This window comes from Pseudonaja textilis, chromosome 2, assembly GCF_049901715.1.
Source record: "Pseudonaja textilis isolate UNSWEBS1 chromosome 2, rPseTex1.2, whole genome shotgun sequence".
Lineage (NCBI taxonomy): Eukaryota > Metazoa > Chordata > Lepidosauria > Squamata > Elapidae > Pseudonaja > Pseudonaja textilis.
Window position 1 is genome coordinate 121433132 of NC_141991.1, and position 18970 is coordinate 121452101.

The 18970-nt window shown below is 42.1% G+C and overlaps 1 protein-coding gene across 5 annotated transcripts in view; it reads right to left on the reverse strand.

Annotated features, from left to right (window-relative positions):
• KMT2D (lysine methyltransferase 2D) overlaps positions 1-17307 on the reverse strand; it is a 113355-nt gene extending 96048 nt beyond the window's left edge. For 3 of the 5 annotated variants that reach the window (XM_087925100.1, XM_087925101.1, XM_087925098.1), the window contains exon 1: positions 16446-17305. The gene's annotated coding sequence lies outside the window, so the exon portion shown is untranslated. Of the gene's footprint in view, positions 1-16445 lie in introns of all 5 variants that reach the window. The other 2 variants (XM_087925102.1, XM_087925099.1) reach the window with 1 other exon arrangement.
• Positions 17308-18970: the final 1663 nt, after the last annotated feature.

Here is an 18970-nt window from a genome sequence, read left to right on the forward strand (position 1 = left end):
TTCTACAAATAAGCACTACATGCAAATCAGCATAATTTGGATTAATGCAAACTTATCGTCCAAAATTATTTGGATGATAATTTCCCAATGAAAAAATAGTAGGTGACAAGTATATTAAAATTCATTACTCTATATCCAAAGATGCCATAGTTTTATCTTTAGTTAATGGTCATATCCCATACTTTAATAATCTGAAGTGGGTCTTCCCAGCAATGCTATTTTTCTGAAGTTTAAGAGAAAAGGGAGAGGAGGACAAAGATACAGTTTGTAAGAATGCTGCAGTTTAAAGCTAAACACAAGACCCAGGGTGATTAAATAGAACATCACCACTCGCACTGAATCATTCAAGTTCCCCTGAATTTGGAAGGAAAGAAAACTGGGACCACATTAGCTACATTTCATTTTAGCTGCACCCCGTCCCCACCCATCATGCACTGGAATAAAAAGATTGCTGCTCACTTCTGCTATGAGCTTCTTTAAATAAATCAAGTAACATCTTCATTGAGTACTGCAACAAAAAAAACTATTTGTCATTTTTTTTTTGGCAAGAGGTGTTCAAGATGCTCAAGATGGATCAAGGACACTTTTGAATTGGAGCAGAGGAAAAGGTGAGAACCAGAACTGAATTCTGTTCCTGGGTCAAAGGTCATAGGAAAGGTCACTACTCGTCCAATGACTAGTTCTCTCTCTCTGATTATTTGCAGCTACACCCAAATGCTACTGGGTCTGTGTTAATTTTTTTTGAAAAGGACTGCAGCTCCGGGATAAGGAGTAAAGTGGTTTTATCACGCTACTTTGATTGCTTTGAAAATGTAGCTACACACATTAATCAAAGTTCACAATTTTCAGTTGGGAGTATAAAATACAGAGCTAATTCCGTAAAAACAATTAATGGTTTGGGCTCTGACTATCAGAACCAACCTTTACACTACCATCGCCAAATCAAAATTCCAGAAACAACATAGCAGCACCAAAATGTATGCAACGAGAAGTCCGCCCACAATGATGAGAACCCACAACTCCCAACACCCTGAAACAGACAATGCTGATGCTGTGTTGATCAGGGTACATTTTAAATAAAACTTGTGACTTAATTACAATTGGCCAACTTAACACAACATGCTAAGCCAGAATCAAATACATACATACATACGTACGTACATTACTGTATGTCACATTTTTCCCCTCCAGGAAGTCAAAGCAACACACTCTCCTCCAATCTTCTTCCAGCACAACACCTCATGACAAATACATAAAGCCCAAAGACATCTAGCCCAAAGCCAGTGTTTTGATAGCTGGAGCCTAATTCTCTTTTTAGTGAAAACTGTAGACCCAGGATATGGCCTGGCTTCAGTAGCTACTTTTAGCACAGCATGAATCTATCCAATATCTAGCAGGATATTTGCTGACAAATGGGATAGGGATAGGAAGAGAGCCACAACTTAGTGACCCAGCATATAACTTGCACACTTAAAGTTCTAAATGCAGTCTTTGTTTATTTATTTGTATCCTGCCTTTATTTTTATAAATTACTCAAGGCAGTGAACATATGTAATATTCCTTCCAATTTTTCCCACAACCACCACCCTGTGAGATGCATTAGACTGAGAGTGAGTGACTAGCCAAAGTCACCAAGCTAGCTTTCATGGCTAAGGCGGGACTTGAACTCACAATCTCACTGAGCTTTTTACCTCAGTGCCTTAACCACTAGACCAAATTGGTTCTCCATCAAAAAGTCTGGCATTTCCACTAAAACATCAATATCGTGTGATGACTCCAACCATCAGCCTGAATCCTGGAGATGACTAATAATTTCTGAAGCTCATTTTAGGCTAGTTTAGGGTTGCACTACTTTGGCTGACTTGATGAGCGCTTTTGAGTTTTGGGCAGCAAAATGAAGGCCATATCCTAAAAAGTAGATACAAGCTCTTTTTACATGTTTTAATGTTGTTACTAACCAAATATTATTGCCAAGAAAATGCACAGTCCAGTCCCCCTACTAAGAAAAACAAAACAAAAAAACCCAATGCTTTTCTTTTTGAAGGAACAGGAACTTTTCAGGCTTTCAGCAAATGTTCAGCAACATGCAGGCAGCATTTGGGAAAACAAAACATAAAAGAACTTTCCTTTATGAGTTGAAACTGACAAGCAACCCAGATGCTATCTGTGCTTGTTGCTCTCCTGCGCTCGGTGGACAGTGTAGTGCAGGAGTGTCAAACTCGATCCCATGGCAGGTCATATCAGGATTTTGTTTGCCCCTGGGGGGGCCGGGGGGGGGGCTGGTTGTCACAGCTGACTGGGTAGGCATGGCCAGGGTGGGATGGGATGAGGCCGCATAGGCCAGTCTCTGGAACAAGTCTGGGCCTATCACAGGCTGGATGTGGCTCGCATTTTTGACATGTCTAGTGTGCAGCAATAAGTCCTCACTCTTCAGTTCACCAAACCCACCATGAAGTTTCAGATTGTTCACTGACTCCCAAATATTTATATGAAAATCATTTCATAAATACAACTTTAACTAGTACCACAATAATTACAACAAACTTTGGGGGTCAATAATGATCTCTTTGTAAAACTCTTATGTAGTTTGATATAGTGCACTCTTTTTAGTTCTATGGGATAGTCCAATTCAAAGTGTTAGCAGGCTTGCTTTTGAAATCCAGGTTCAAGAATTCAATATAATTTTTTAAAAATTATTTATTAAATTTATATGTCTCCTGCGCTATGGTTTGAGGCCATGTTAGTTAATATAATTACTTAATTGGTTTGTAATTATTAACTATGACAAATTGTATTATTATGGTTTCATTACGACGTGTTCCTGCTGTGGGGTGCTTCCCAGAATCCTGATGACTGAAGCAGTATAAAAGAAAAAATAATAAATAAGTAAAATAAATTTCCCCATAACCAAGGACTCCATAAAGTTCATAGGTATACCTGTAGCTCACTCTGGTTCAAACTGAAGTCACACCACTTCAATCCCAATTTGGCTAGAGAAAATGACGATACATCTGAAGGGCACTAGGGTGGGGAACACGACTGTTTTTTTCCTTTGTTAAAATAAAGGCAGTGTCAGCACAAAGAATCAGGACCATACATTAAGTAGCAGTTTAGATTTATTATAAACTCGCAAGATTCGTTTTTCTCGCCATGTACATGTATAATCCGAACTAGACAGTTTCTCTGTATCATATGAGTGCATAATTTTTTATTTATTTGTTTATTCATTCATTTATTTACATTTATGTAGTGCATATTGGAGGTGGTGACCCTTTGAGAGCTGTATGCAACGAAATTTCATTGTAATGTATGCCGATTAGTGTACATTCAAAGTGACAATAAAGTTATTCTAAGCCCAAGTCTTATTGCTCAAACCTATACAAAAGAATCTAGCCAACCAAAGTTCAATATTAAACTGGTGCTAGATAAGTGTCAATACAATTCAAGAGGCATTGGACTTAGACCGTGTGTAGGAACATAACGATTCTAGGCTGATGACTTCTTCATTTCTCCACACTTTCTACGACAGCCAGGTCACATAAATTAAATAAATCTTTGTTTTTCATCAAAAACAAAAAATTTGCATTAAAATAATTTTAAGAAAAACACCCATTATTTTTGATACATTTCACACAACTAAAGAGCAATTCCCCCTTATATGTGGGGAAAAATTTAAAGTATTTCCTTGTAATATGACTTCCTCTTTACATTTGTAGCAATCATGGTAATAAAAATGACCCACTACCCAAAGACATCTAAATACTACTAAAACTCTGTATGTAAACCTTCAACTAGGTGAAACAGTGCATTACAGGGTAACGATTTTTGAACCAGGCATTTCCACAATTGGGTTAACTTACAGAATACGCCCAAAATTTGGAAGCCATGACTCTCATGGAATTGAAATCTGGCTAATGTTATAAAATATTTGATGTCATTAAAATTATAACACATTTTATGGCAGATAGAAAGTGCTAACACATTTCCTGTGGTCAACTCCTGAAGTTTGTTTGGGCTATACAACTCAACATGGGCTATTTTGAAGGCACATTCATCTTTGAATATATCTCACTGAATTTTTCAGAACTTTTCCAGTGAAGGCAGTACATTTGTACAAGGGTTGCCAAACTTTTGGACCACAGGGACCACCAAACTCATAATTTTAAATCCCGCAGACCTCTTTCACTCGGCCGAACTTTCCTGCATGGCCAGAAAGAGAGAGTGGGAGGAAGAAAGGGAGAGAGGGAGAAAGAGAGGGTTTTTTTTTGCAGATAGCTTGGAAGAGCCTGGGAGAATTCTGGGAAGCCTCGTTAGCCCACCCCCACCCCCACCCCACTGCTGCCACCGTCCTATCCGATGTGCCGCCACAAGGATTCCAAGCAAGGTGGGAAGCGGGGCAGGGAACTCGGCTGGTGCAAGGCGCTTCACGGAAGAGCCAGGGAGGGTTCTGACGCTGCCACCTCCCACGGCGCTTCCCTCCCTGCATGCAGCAGTCCACCCACCAGCATCACCACTTCACCAGCTGTCTGCCGCTGCTCCCCTGCCCACCAGTGCCTTTGGCTCAGCACAATGGGCGTGGAGCATGTCTCCCTCCCCCACATGAAGCCTGTTCCCCTCACGTACCAAACTGCAGTGGCGGGTGCACGAGAGGGGTGCTTCGCCAGCAGGGCCTGCAAGAGGTGGGGGGGGCGCAGCATTTCCCTGTCCGCTGCCAGACCTAACACGTGGAGCCCGACTGGGCTTACCCGAAGGGGAGCAGGGTAGGAAGCGGCACCCCTCCCAAGGCTGGAGGAAGAGGGCCTTTGAGTCCCAGGCACCAGTTCGGGCAGTGCCCTGCCGACTTGCCTGCTCATGCAGAGGGAAGCCCCTTTATCCCTGAGCCACATCTTCCCAGAACACCAACCGAGCAGGGAATTTGGCTGCTACCCTCAGCTGGGAACAGAGATGTGGTGGTTTAACTATGGCCTCCTCTTGCCGCAACAGCACCATTACCTCAGTCATGGCTGGCAAGCAGATTTCCCACCCCACCACAGGCTGGTCCCATATTCCAGAGCTGCAGTAGTCACAGGACTGGCCCTTTGGTCATCCTGGAGCTGCTCCAGGATGACCAAAGGGCCAGTCCTGTGACTACTGCAGCTCTGGAATATGGGACCGACTTTCCCACCATCAGCAAGCAACCCTGGGGGGGATTTCCCTCCCCCACCATTGGTCTTATCTTCCAGTTCCAGCTTGTGTGGCTTTAGTCAAGGTAAGTTTTGCACTCGGCTGAAGGATGGGGGCCACTAGGTCGGTGGGCCAAGTGGCTGCCGCAGCCTTGTGTTCCTGCACAGCCTGGATTAATTGCTTGGGGCGGGGTGTTTTGAGAGGGACATTTCTCTGTGGAGCACCAAAATTTTCTCACGGACCACCAGTGGTCTGCAGCCCACCGGCTGGTGACCACTGCATTAGAAGCTCTGCCATGGCTGAAGGTATTGAGGGATCTGGCAAGGAAATACCTCTGAAACAATGACCTGATGGATCATTGAGTTTTTGTTGGAGAGACTGGCTGAGCCAGGGGAAGCAGTCAAGTGCAGAATTAGTCTGGAATCCCTAGATGGACACTCTGACACTTCCTTGAATGCTGTTGAACCTTATCTAGTCTTACCCAGGTACAAATAGTCAGTCTGAGAAGACAGGAGTGTATAATAGGCTTGAACAATAAAACAGCTAATTGAACTCTTTATATGTAGATCTGGCTGTTCACACCTAACATTTTTAACTAAAGCTTTTAAGTAAGTTATTTGAACCAGATAGTTGGCTAAACATTACAACTCACTAACAGCAAATGTGATTATTTTTCTATACTGATGCCTTCTTCTAACCAAAAGGTAAAACTTTCACGCATCTCAATTAATAAAAATAATTGGAGCTCTGTCACATTACAATTGCAAATCAAATCTATGAAAACAATTTCTGTGTCACAGAATTGTGATTATAGTAAATCACAATATTGTCTATTTTAGATACTTAAATAGCATTCATTACCAGATGTTAGTTATGGAACTTTACAATCTATGCTGTTCTTTTTTAAAAAAATCATTTTTCAGATTATCTGAATTTTTGGACAGTTTTCTGTGAATGCTTTACAAGTCTTATAGCTATACTATATAAAGGGAGCCTGAATGAACAAATGATACCAAGTCTGGAATTTATTTTATAAACAAAGTCATCCAATGTACAATCTGCCTTTGTGAAAAAGTAATTAGCCTACCTGTTAAATTCAGTGGCTGGTTCATTACTTTTAGCTGCAGTAATCGGTGACTAGCCTTTCACATCACTACATAGCCCATTTCCTCCAAGACAAAGAGCTTCAACTCACTAACATCTGAGAATTTTCTCACACGAACTACTGTAGTCATTTGAGATCCTGTTAGAATTTTTTCTATGGGGTTGACTTTGTCATCCGCCATCTACAGGAAGAGTTGTTTACGTGCTTGGAATTGTCTTGCTCCATAACCCACTTATGCCTCATTTTCCACTGATGGAAACGTAGCATGATGTTCTCCTGTGAAAATCTGCTTCCTTCAATGATGGCAAGTCATCCAGGAATTAAGGCAGCCAAGCCAAGCCATTTCCAAATGTCATAATAAGTATGAGATTCTCATTGTGGAATGCAGTGTTTTCTTCCACCAGGCATAGGAATATTCATATAGCCTCCTTAGATCAGTGCCCCCCAATCTTTTGGGCACCAGGGACCAGTTCCATGAAGGTTTTTCTGTAGACCAGAGGGGGCATGGTTTTGCCTGCTCCCTGAATTCCATAAAGGGGGCTTTGCTTGTTTGTGCGGCATGGTTACTGGCATGCCACAGACCAGGCTAATCCACAGACTGTGGGTTGGGGACCCCTGCCCTATTTGGAACATATCTATCTATACAACATTTCTCCAGAAGTCTGGAGGTTCATCTAGATGCTTTTTGACAAACTTGGGACAAAAATTAATATTTTTTCCCCCAATGAAGCAGGGAATCTGCATTTTCCTATTCTGTAACCCCATTTTTACCTAGTTCTTTTTTGCTGATGGAATCATAAACCCTTCACAAACTAGGTGAAAGGCCTGCAATTTCCTGGATGTTGGTCTGGGGTTGTGATTTTCATGATAATTCTATGCCATGCACTTGAGTAATTTTCAGAGAGTTGTCACTGTTGAGAAGATTTACTGTTGTCCCCAATTTTTTTCCATTCTAAGTTTGTTTTTGACTGTAGATTAGTGGGGCTCCAGAGCATTAGAAATTGTTTGTAGCTTTCTTGGGATTAATAGCCTTTAATGACTACTTTAATGAGGTCTTCAAATATCTCGTGGCAGTGAGGTATGATATTCCTTTAGAATCTCTGTGGTGAAAACGTCCCTGAGATGGGTAACTTCTGAGAGAGGTATTTATTTATGTATCATTTTATTTATTAAATTTATACAGCCACCCATCTGACCAGAAATGACTGGCCAGAGCAGGGGTGGGCAACTATGGCCCTTTTATGAATTATGGACTTCAACTCCCAGAATTCCTGAGCAAGCCATGCTAGCTCAGGAATTTTGGGAGTTGAAGTCCACAAGTCATAAAGGGGCCATAGTTGCCCACCTCTGGGCCAGAGTATAAAACTCAAATAAAACTACAATATAAAAGCAATTATTATAAACAATTTAAAAATTATTAAAATAATCAAAAACATACAAATCATAAATGGAAAGAAAAGTATAGCAATCACATGTCACCCACAATACAGGAGCCACCTTAAAATGTCATTAGTTTCCCCAAGCCTGGTGACATAAGCAGGTCCTGAGGGATCTCCTGAACATTCAGAGTGATACAGCTATCCTAACTGGGAGGGGTGGAGAGAGAAGAGTTCCATAAGATGCCCCCAAGGCACAGAAGGCCCAACTCCTGGGACCTATCAAATGTAGGTCTCTCACAAATGGACCCTCTAGCATGCCCTATGGTATGGCAAGCTGAAGGTGACTCTGCAAAAGTGGAGCTGACAACTGCTGAAAAGACTAAGGAACCACTGAGTAGATAATTCTTTCTAACCTCTCTGGATAAGGAGAAGACAAGAGATCGCCCATATGTGTTCCTAATGGCTCCTTCTCATAAGCAGACCATAGGGTAATGGACTCCTTTGGGTGAAGGGATTAGCTATCTTTTTTTGCAATTGGGGCAGAATCTTTTAAACAACACAAAGCTCAAAAAGCTCGTTTTCTAATCACTTTTGGAAGTTGCCTAAACTACTCTAAAGGTATTAAGGAACCTTCATAACTACAGGTTTGAAAAAAATCTTCATTCGACGAGTCCATCTTCAACTCTGAACAAAAATTAATTATAATCTTAAGAATTTAAAGAACTTGAAATAAACAGCAAAAATTAAATAAGGTTTTGATCCAAAAGTTATCAGCAGATAAAGGGACCAGATAAATGTTTAAATAATGATTTTTGAATTAATTATTTTTAAAAATGAACAACTTTTGGGGGGAAACAGACCTATTTTGGTTATCCTGGCAAGTGGAAGTCATAATAAAAGATAAATGATGATTAGCTAGATAAATAACAAGCCTGATGTCAATTAATATACTGGGACTTGCAGAAAACAAAATATTATAACATTGTAACATTGGAAATATTAAAGGAGATCTTTGAAGAACAGAGCCAGAAATTAGTATCTATAATATCAACACTACCAGTCATGAAGTCTACCTCTATGAATAGACTATGTCTAAAAGACATTAATGAAGGAATGACAGATGTGGAACAAATTTTACCTAGTATGATAAAATACAAAATGTAACACTATAAATGACAGGCTGAGATAACAATTGGAAGAAAAGGTATTTTACAGAAAATCCTCAACAATTATATAACAATTGGAACTGGAATTTCCATCATTGAGTGATGTGGTCGGATAGCGCGGCAGCATCGCTTAGCAACAGCAATCCCCACAGTCCTGGTTGCCATTGTTAAGTGAATCCCACAGTTGTTAGGCGAGGCAACTTCCTGCCAGCTTCCCACAACCAAGATCAGTGAAGAAGCCAGAAAGAACTTGTATCAGGCCGGCAGGCATGTAAGTGGTTGCTTCTGGGTAGAGGAGAGAGCAAAGTTGTGCAAGAGACACAACATTGGTGAGAGAAGGTGCCTGGGAGTGTGCAAGAGGCATGGGGCGGAGGCCCAAGCGTGTAAAGGGGTGCATGAGGATGTGAGAGAGGCACAAAGGTTGGAGAGAGTGTACAAGGGGGCAAAGGGTTGTGTGTGAGAGACAGTGAGGATCAGGGAAGATGTGCAAAGATATGAGAGGGTACGCGAGAGGGTACGCCTGAGGCAGGTCAGGGTGGGTGGGCAGATGGAGAAGACTTCCCCTAACAATTTGCAACCTTCCGTGCCAGCTGCCTCACTGACTTTCTGGGGAAGCTGGCAGGGAAAGTAGCAAATGGCAATCACATGACTGCAGGACACTGCAACCAGTTCTATGCCACAGGACCACAAGTGCTGAAGTGGCTGGAACTCCAAGGAGTTCATAACCACCATTCATCCGGCCCTATCATAATTTGAAATGGTCACTGGGCAACTGATAGAACAGAAAATAACAGAGTTAAAAGGGACCTTGGAGGTCTTGTAGTCCACCCCCCTGCTCAAGCAGGAGACCTTAAACAATTTCAGACAAATGGCTGTCCAGTCTCTTCTTAAAACCCTCTAGTGATGGAGCAGCCATAACATCTGAAGGCGAGCGCCATTCCACTGATCATAGATCAGGGACTACCTGTGTTGGATAGGCAACAGAAACTGGTTGAAGTTTTAACAATTTAAAGAGAAATGCAAATAATAAACCAAGAGAATGAATTGGAAACTTTTTTCTTGAAGGATCTACAAAAGAGCCTTGAAGAAATCTATGCAGATGAAGAATTGAAGAGAAATCAAAGTCAAAATTTAAGAAGTGAACGGAAGGAATATAAAGTTGATTTATCTGATCAGGGTTAAAACAAGACATTTTTATCGATGTTCTGGCAACCCTTTATGAACATTTTTGCTGACGAGCAAAATTGAAAAGTTGATGTTTATGGATTTGCTTAAAGATAAGGAATGAGAAATGAGAGAAAGAGATAACTAATTAACCTTATACAGAGCGAAGGGTTATTAAGTATTTTTGGACTTGTGATAGTTTGGAAGATATCTATCTATATAAAAGCAAAATACCACTCACGCATCATCACAAAATCTCCAGAACCCGTAAAGCCTACAAATCTGAAATTTGGCACGTATGTTCCTCTTGGCTTCTAGGTGCTCACTAAGAAAGGATTTTTCGAAATGACTATCAGAGCATTAGTATTTCATATATTATTATTAACATCCTCTGATGCTAAGGAGTTCTCCCCCTCTCAACCTGAAAAGAAATCTGTTCTAAATGCAAAACACAAGTAGAGGAAAGGAGTTTCAGTTTTACTTTCACAGCAGCAACCAGCTTCAGTACAGAACAGTTCAGCTAAGCCACGTCCAGGCTCCTTGCTGTCTCCTTCTTGCTCACACAGCAAACACTGCTTCAGTTTCCAAAGAAGCCCTCAACTCTCGCACACACTGACAGGATGCTAGCCAGATGAATGGTAGGTAGACAGATGCTGGTAGGCAGAGGCACAATTCCCCCACCCCTTATTTTCCTCCCCAAAAACTAAGCCCGATCACATAGTTTCGTAGTGAAGCACAGGTATAGAACTAGTATATAATATTTTTCCCCTACACTTTATTCTTTATTTCCATTCTTTTCTCTCACCTAGTTTTAGTTATTACTTCTGACTACTGTAATTAAAATCAATAAAAATTATATTAAACAAAAGAATGTCACTGTGATGAAGAGCCATTTACGAGCCTTATACAGAACAAGATTTACCCAAACCAACCCCAATTGTTAAGCAATCACACAACTGACCCTTGGTTAACTCCTTTATTGAATTAAATGAGGTAGTTATGTTTTCATACTGGCACATTATATGCTGGATGACTTCACAAAATAAGCACCGTGTTTTCCGTTCACTCAAGCTCACTTCAAATATCATCAGTAGGATTCAAATGAAGCTCCATTAACACTCAATAGCAAAGTTAGGCAAAAATCAAGACAATATTAACGAGTTAATAATTTTTTACAGAACAACAATACCGCTGCATCTAATACCATCTGATCAACCATACCTGTTCTTAGAAGCTAAGCAAGCCATCCTGTCAAAATTGTTTCACATCACCCTGCTCTTACACATACATGAACACATTTTCTTCTAGACTGCACACCACTTATGACATTTTCAACAAAAGATTACCAACTATAATCCAGTCATCCAGCACTTCCTAATCTTCAACTTCCAGAACCCTTTGAAATAATATTCCCAGATTCTCCCACTTCTATATTCAAGAGGATTAAAATTGTACAGATATTCGACTTACAACTACAAGTGGGGCCCAAAATTTGTGATGCTGAGACATTTGTTAAGTGAGTTTTGCCCCATTTCACGACCCTTTTGCCACAGTTGTTAAGCGAATCACTGCAGCTGTTAAATTAGTAACGGTGTTGTTAAATGAATCTGACTTCCCCATTGACTTTGCTTTTCAGAAGGTCGCAAAGGGTGATCATGTAACCCTGGGAGGCTGCAACCGTTATAAATATGAGTCAGTTGCCAAGCAGCTGACTTTTGATCACATGACCAAGGGAATGCTGTATTGGTCGTAAGTGTAAAAAGGAGTCATAAGATACTTTTTTCACTGTGAACTGCCACTAGACAAACTGTTGTAAATTGAGGATTACCTGTATTCCAAATATTACATACCCAGAGAGCCAACCATATTGAAGTTGCTTTAAAGCACTGAATATTTGAGACTTCTTTTTTAAACACACAAACTATGTCGCAAAATATTGAAGGCTCTCACCATAAAAAACAAAGTTCCTTGTACTCTGAATATAGAAGGAGAAATATTGGTAATACGACTAGCTATAAATCCATTTAGACATAATTGTAATTGCTCTTATCCATTAATTGAAATTTTCCAGGCTGCATTGATGCAGTCATCTGCACATGGAGCTGCCTTTGAAGGCTATTCAAAAAAATCACTGGACAGGGTGATGAGTGGCACATAAATGTAATAAAATAATCTAGACACTTGGGGCAGAGAAATCTAACACTTGTATTGTGGGCAGAGGAGCTGTTTTCTTTCCATACTGTATTAAACCTCTTCTCTCCCAGTCACTTGCATGGAATTCCTTGCGTTCTCCAGGATGCAGTTCTATGGTTGCCAGGCTAAAAGTGCAAATTTCAAGCTTCCTGGGAAATTTAAATAAACTCTGCCCATGCATGAACTTGCCCAAATCTACCATGGAAATACCCAGAGCCCCTTTTCTACATGCTATCCTTCTCTCTCCCAGAGCCATTTTACAACCATCTTGTAGTCTCTAACTTGATGTAGATATTCCTTCTTCAATACGTTATTTTAATATGAATTTGTAGTTTTTCTTAAAAGTTATTTTATTATTTCGAAATTTCAATGGACTGAGAGGTAGAATCTAAAATTGAAGAAAGTTAACAACCTATACAGCACATTACTACTTCATATTCAAGTAAGGTTAATTTCACACTGTCAATTTATAATTACAGTACAGAAACTTTGATTCCAGGGAGAAGATCTTTAACAGAGTTTTTTTCTATTCATATATGGCTTCAATTCTCTACTTCTGCCAAACTAAGTGTGGAAAGCATCACAGAATTTAGCGATTTTCAAATTTCAACTACACTTGCATGTCTAGCCTAGTAATACAGAACCTATGGCCCTCCAGATGCTGAACTACAGGTAGTCAACTTACGATTGATTGATCTGGTCAGTCATTTTACAATTGTTTGGAGTTAGGACTCTCTCAGAACAGGTGCTTTACATCCCATAAAGCATTTCGGACCACCATGTTATCAACCCCGAGGTCACATGACTGTATTTTCAGTGCCCGGCAACCGTCTTACCTTTACAACTGGTTGCGGTGTCCCACAATCATATGACCTTGATTTGCGACATTTTGCCAATTTCGGGCAAAGAACACCCACTCGGAACAATAATTTATTTAACAACTGTTCCATATGCTTAACAACCATGTAATTTATTTGCTTAATGACACCATGAAAAATATCTTACAAAATAAACTGATCTCAGTTTCTGATCTTAATTGTGGTCACAAATCAAGGGCTATCTGTACAGGTCCCAGCACCCACATCTGCCTACATAACAATTCTACTCTCTTCCTATTAATATATACAAGTAGAGTCAGTAGATAAAATGCTAAAAATTCTTCTGATGTCATTATATTCAATTAGGCTATATCAAACTGCTTTCTCTCTTCATTCCATACTGTGTAAATTACATATGTTATTCTACGTCATGTTGAAAACTTAACAGAACATTCCTCTCCCAAAACTTTTAAGTGGAAAAGATAAAGTATCAACCTGTCATTCCAAAAGAATAGTTCTCAGCTTATAGGATAGGCTGAGACTGGTATGCAAAATTTGGCAATAAGCATATGCAATTATCAAGTGTGAAAAAACAAAGAACTCCTCAAAAGCAAATTTTCTCTATAGGATCTCTCAATAATAAAACGATTACAGATTTAAACCAACAACCTCAGGCTGGGACTTTGCATAACAAGTTTCATGGACCAATGCACATTTAGATTGCAGCACTCTTTAGATACAGCAGAAATAAAGTAATTAGCATCAAATTCTGCTAATAGCAAACATCTTAAAAACTCTACCTGGCCAAACTTCAATAAATAGTAGAAACTCACTGACATTATATGTTCATAACTGATCTCAGAACCCCTGGATTGTATGTATACATAGAAAAATACACTATACTTAATGGTCTGGAGTCAGATATAGCTAAAATCCCCAAAGCAAAGGTTCATATTTTCCATGGAATGTTTCTTTAATATATATTTTTGTTCAAGAAACTTCAGGAGACATTTCAACTGGGCTTTTTTCATCCGGGTTTTGCTTCCTTTGAGGATTTAGAAAAAAGCAGAAGAATGACAGCAAGGTGTCTTCCATTTCTTTTCTGGTTTCCATATCTTCATAAACTTGGTTTCATGACCAACAGAGTTTAAACTATTGCATTCTATTAATTTGTATTCATATTTCCAGAAATTATTGGTGCTCAACATAGCTAACAAGTGACATAGAAAGCACCCTACAAATCACATTGTCAAATAACGAAAGCATTTTAAAACATGCCTGTAATAAAACAGAAAGTAACGATTTAGCTATTTAGTCTTGGGACTCCCTATTTAAAATGTTTTGGCTTAGTCTGGAAAGAGTAACAGAGAAAACTTCTCCCAAAATTTAGAAGCTGTCCATGTGAAGACCTTCTACTCCTCTCATGTGCACCTCAAATGGTGCCAGAACTGAGAAAGGAGGTTCTTTTATCAAGACTTTAAAGGCAGGGCAAGTATAGAGGGAATTATTGTGGTCTTTAATGAAGAGATACATAGTTTACAACTAGTACTCACATTATCCCTCAAAACAATAATACTCAATGGAACTGTTTCAGTATAGGAAGCCTTAGTCTCTAACCTAGTTGCATCCTCTGGACCCCATGAAATTTCCAAAAACTTTTCAAAGACAGCTCCACACTACATGCTACTAGTATCTCATCAGGATGTAATCAAGGCACAACTGTCACAGTGAAAAGATCTGATATCTACAGTCACTGCAATCAATGTGCTTGAATATCACGAAACCTTGATATCAAAGGAAGATTCAGAGCACTGAGAGGAGTTTGCCCCACCAGGTCTATACCCTGACCTCCTTCCAACGGAACACAAAATTCACACCATCACCAGACCTTTGTCTAATACTGTCATACAAAAAGGGTGTGCGTCAATCTAAGTACATTTGTATAATCAAAAAGCATTCCTACATACAGGTATATATTACGCTTACAAACTCCTTTGCATTTTTTCATACACACTTTGGAAATACTGGTGGCTGAAAAGCTCTATTGCCATTTCTACTAGTAATAACATTGCCAAATCTATTTATGTATGCAATGGGGTTTTAAGCATCCAATGCAGTCTCAAGTGAAATCTGTCCCTTCTTGTTAACTCTCAAAAACCAGTTGTTGTTCAGCTGCTCTCTACCCACTGTTAAGAAAAATCAAAGTTCTCCATCCAGGCAGCATAGGTCCAACTGTGAGTGATCTGATATCCATGCAACAGGTGTGGCCCACAAAGTCCCCCTTGACAGCCAGAGGGGCAAAAGTCAGTAACCCTCCTCCCATTAAACCAGAACAGGCAAGCTGTCCACACAGTTCATGCAACTCTGCATTTAGAATAACCTACGGGAAGAATCTGAACTTCAAGAGACCTAGTAAAAAACCCGCCATCCTGTCTTATATCCAAGCACGAAACCACCTAGGAGTCCGCTGGTTTAGGGAGAGAGAAAATGCCAACGCAATTCTCCTCTCCACCCACCTTCTCTTGGTAAATCTCTTTGGAGTCCTCCATAATCCCATGCAGGCTGCACTGATCGCTAAAGGACTGCTGGGTAAAGCAGGCCTTTCCAGTTGGCTGCTTTGCTTTGGAAAAAAGCAGGCTTCTGGCTCACTCTGTTAAACTGGACAGCATTGCTTTTAAGAGGGCAGTTCTATCCAAGGGGCAGAAGGGAGCTACTCCATCCAGAAGCAGCCATAACCTCTTGGGCAGTTAAGCTCTCCATTTAAACAAACCCCATCACACAGATGCAGCTGAGTTAAGAAACATCCAGTTAGACATTAAAAACTAACCCTATCATTTTAATCCAAATCCCCAATCAAACAAAACAGAAATGTAAATTAATGGGAGAGGAATGAACACTTCCACCTCTGTGTTGAATGCTTTCTAATTCTTCCCCACCCGCCTTTAGAATAATACAATGGGACCAACCATTTTGACCCCACACACAAATAGAGTGTGTCCCCCCCCCCCCTGGCTTAATTCTTTGTGCAAAACATACCAGCAGATATGCAATGGACAGGAAAATAAATTAACAGATCCTCCTGCTGAAAAATATATAACTCAATTATTTCAGTAAGGATGTAAAGGAAGCCATACCTCCCACCACCACCATCATCCACCACACAGTCACTTATTTATATAAGCCAATGGAAACATGAGGCCTAGGCTTTAAAGGGTACATAGACATATTTTCAGTTTGCTTCTTGTGATCGATCTAATTCTAAGGCCTTTTACCATGCATCCTTCCTGAACGCTTTCTAAACAGATTTCTTCTCATGCAGCAAAATGTTACATAAATCAACAAAGATTGAAAAGTCTGAAGTAAATACAGCCTCAAGATACAAAGAGCATTGATATTCAAATACAGTTAAAGGAATCAACACTGGGGTTAGAAAAAAAAAATGCAAACCCTCACCTACCTCTCTCTTCTACAAGACGATCCAGAAATTCTCACCCGCCAAAATCCATAGGCAAGATACAGCAGAAATCATTATCCCAAAAATCGAAAAGGGGGGGAAAGGAAAGCTTTGCATTTGTCCCCTCCTTTCCAAAAAGAAAAAAGAAAAAGGAAAAAAAAAGATGCCCAATAAGATGCTGGTTGCTTACTTATAGCCACTCAGGGGAAAAAAAACAACACACAAACCCGCAAACACATTTAAAAAAAAAGGGTTAGAAAGGATGCGAAATCCAAATATCCGAAGATTTTTCTCCACCCGGAGGGGCGGGGGGGGGAAAACAAAAAAAGCCAGGCAGCCCAGCCCCCTTACACAAGGCAGAGGGTGCTTCGGCTTCCTTCCACCACGATACTTCGGAGTTTCAAAATAAGGCAAAAGAAAAGAGCGACGAGCCAGATCTTCCTAGGACGGCACACAAAGGGAGCTCCGGGGTTGCCTTTGATCTTCCAGCAGCCGCATCCGAGGAAGAGATAGATCCCTGCTTTCGGGGCTGCCTCGGTCGCCCTTCCTAGACCTCCCACTCCCCCCCCCACACACACACTCCCGTGTTCTAAACGAGAGGCGCCCAAAACAGACCGCTTGGGAGGCCGGATGGAACGCCGGAGCCCTCCGGATGGAACGCTGAGGTCTTTCCGAGGGAGGGGGAGCGAATGGAGGGAAAGCGAACGTTCAGAGTTTCCCGTCCGCTGGAACGTTCATACTTTTGCCTCCCGCCCCGCCTTGCAAAGCCTCCCCCTCGCGATGTGGCCCCCGCCGCTGCCGCCGCCGCCTCAAACTAACCCGGAGCCTCGGCTTATCACCATCCCCATTTGCACCCCTGAACCTTCCCCCAGCAGGCTAAATGCCCTCATCGCCGCCCCCCACCTCTTCTCTCTCTCTTTCTCTCTCTCGCGAAGAAAAAGCTGCTGCAACCCAAGCTTTGCTCCGTGTTATCGGCCGGGGGAAATTTCCCCTTCTTTTTTTTTTTTTTGGTCCCCCCCGTCCCTTTTAATCTCCTCCCTAGCTTCTGTTCCAGGCCTCTTCTCTTTCTTTTCCTGTTTCGCTCTCTCCTTCCCTTTTTGTTTTGTTTTTTTGTTTTTGTTTTAAACTTCTCACCTGCTCCCTTCGCACTCTAATCCTCAGCTCGAGCAGAGAACGGGAGTCAAAAAAGCATCGGTGGCAGAGCTTTATCTCCCCCTCCGCTCGCCCCCCAACCCAACGAAGGGCTTTAAGGAATTGAACAGAAAGTGTTCACCGAGGCAGCCATTTTCAGAGAGGAAAGTAGGTCCTGCTGGGCCAGCTCCGGGTTTGCTTAAGCTCCCCCTCCCTCCTCCTCCTCCTCCTCCTTGTATGCAAAAGGGAGGGTGGAATCCCGGAGTTAGGGACTTGTCCCTCCTCTTCGGCCCCCTTTCTCGCTCCGCTTCCTCTCCCCGTTGGACGGGAAGGGACCAGCTTAAGGCCTGCTCCAATTCCAGCCCCTCGCCTTCGGCGCGAGATGGTTGCGACGGCCTCGCGAAAGGAAGCAACCCCGAGCACTTATTTTGTGTTGGAAGCTCGGGCTTCGGCGGAAGGAGACGCCGAAATGGCGCGGGGGGCGGGGGGGAAGTGAGCAACGCATCCGTACGGAGCCGCAGCGCACGCTTCGGTTGGGCGGATCACTTCGCCGGCTTTAACCCTCCGATGCCCGGGCCGGGTGGTTACAAAAGCACGTGGGATGGGTTCAGAGGTCCCTTCCTCCTTTCTCCGCCCTGGCCGGGAGCTGGCGGGAGAGGAGCGGGACAGGGGCACCTCCCGCAGGAGACGCCAGCGCCGCGGCTTCCTCCTCGCACACGCGAAGGACGTCCCGAGGAACACAACAATAAAAAGGGGAAGAGCCGGCACCCTTTGGCCCGAGCCCTGGACGGAAAAAGCCTTTTTGCCGAGGCCCAAAGGGGGCGCTCGCTCGCTCAGACGCCGGCCTCGGGGACTTCTCCAAGCGAGGTCCCGCTGCGCCCTCCAGCGGTCGTAGCTTATACAACTCTTCCCCGGGACTCTGGTGCTTTTTTTTTGGGGGGGGGGGCGCTTGGGAGTTGTCTTTCGAACGATTTCTGCCCGTCGATTTGTCCGGCGCCTTTCCAAGGAAATGGATCCAAGTCGATCTCTATGGATCTTGGCTGCTCAGATCTGGGAGGAGGATGCCCAACGTAAGGAGCTGCGTTAGATTGAATCCACCCCTTTTCGGTCGGGTAGTTCGACCCCGACTGGTCGAGGCTCTTATCTATACAGTTTCCGACAGGACCGATTCAATCGGAGATCTCCGCATGGAGAGAACATGCTTTTTTTTTTTCTTCTTTGCACCGTGCTGTAAAAAAGTTCTCTTTCAGAATGGGGTATGTGTGTGCTGTGTGCACACGTAGTTAGGCGGTGCAGTGTTGTGGATTGGACTCAGCATGGACGCTTTAGAGTGTGCGGACATTAAATGTTAGCTCCTCGTTGTAGCTTCTTAGTGCAGCCAGGTTATTTCTCAGCAG